General features: G+C 41.2%; 1 non-coding gene across 1 annotated transcript; it reads left to right on the top strand.

Annotated features, from left to right (window-relative positions):
* The first annotated feature begins 256 nt into the window (after positions 1-256).
* TRNAG-CCC lies at positions 257-327 on the top strand. The gene has a single exon. It is a non-coding gene; the product is annotated as a tRNA-Gly (tRNA).
* Positions 328-1,177: the final 850 nt, after the last annotated feature.

The raw sequence follows: 1,177 nt of genomic DNA on the forward strand, positions 1-1,177 counted from the left end.
GAGTAATTACTCGAGTCCAGAGCAGATACTCGAGTCTGGACTCGAATCTTAATATGCTGGACTCGCACACCTCTACTGCACACGTTTCAAAGGAAAACTCCGAACAAGGCACACCGAGATCTAGGGGCTTCGGCCTATACTGAACACGAGGTTGCGATAACTTTGTCTAGTGAATAGGGCCTTCCCGAAAACATGGCCTAATCTTTTTTTGTTTGTACCAATGGCCTTATGTTCTGCGCTGTCAACAGCATAGCAAGCGCCGCTGGTGTAGTGGTATCATGCAAGATTCCCATTCTTGCGACCCGGGTTCGATTCCCGGGCGGCGCACGAATTTTTTTTCATTAATAAAAGCTACGTTTTGTAAAACAAGTGGTTATTATTTTGACCTCGATGGGAAGTACTAATTCTTATTTTTTTGAAGAAAACATGGCGGATAGATTCTATGTTAGTTGTTGAAACGTTTTTATCGGATTTAGACGTCAAGTCAACTTAAAAAGGAGCTACTGCCTCTTGAATAACCTCTACAATATATTATGCTGTACAGAGCTCAAATCAGTGGAAGGCCCAGTGATTACAAAAAATACGGTCTCGGTAGGCCTATAATAACAGGGCACAGAGCTTTGTTCGTAAAAATGACCGACTCTACCAAGTATGTTGGTCACCTCATTTGTGCCAAGGATAAGAAATATAATCTCTCGGAGAGGAAAGGGTGTGACGGACGAAAGAGCCGGTTGCAACATATAAGACACTTTTGAAATGGTTTGTGAGCCCAATCTGGTGATTTCTATGCATGATGAAGCCCTTCTGTCCATAATGTCCTTATGCAATTGTGAGCTCCGTAAAACCTCTACAAAAACAAAAACAAAACCCTTCTGTCATTGTATTGTAACGATAATCTTATTCGAGATTAAAATTAAGCCTATTGGGGGCCTAAACAATAATTAACATAATTTGACAATTAGAACCTACAATCCCAACACCCGTTTGAAACAGTCGCTTTCCCTTTGAATACATCACTATTACAAACAACACTAAAAGAATAAAATAAAATCAAAGTAAATAGGCCTAAATTGTTTTTGGCCAGTCGTTGCCACCCCTACCTCCGACCCTTCCCCTGGCAAAAAACACGAACACACACACACAAACACACACACACACACACACACACACACACACA

This window comes from Aplysia californica, unplaced genomic scaffold (genome assembly GCF_000002075.1).
Source record: "Aplysia californica isolate F4 #8 unplaced genomic scaffold, AplCal3.0 scaffold00730, whole genome shotgun sequence".
Classification (NCBI taxonomy): domain Eukaryota; kingdom Metazoa; phylum Mollusca; class Gastropoda; order Aplysiida; family Aplysiidae; genus Aplysia; species Aplysia californica.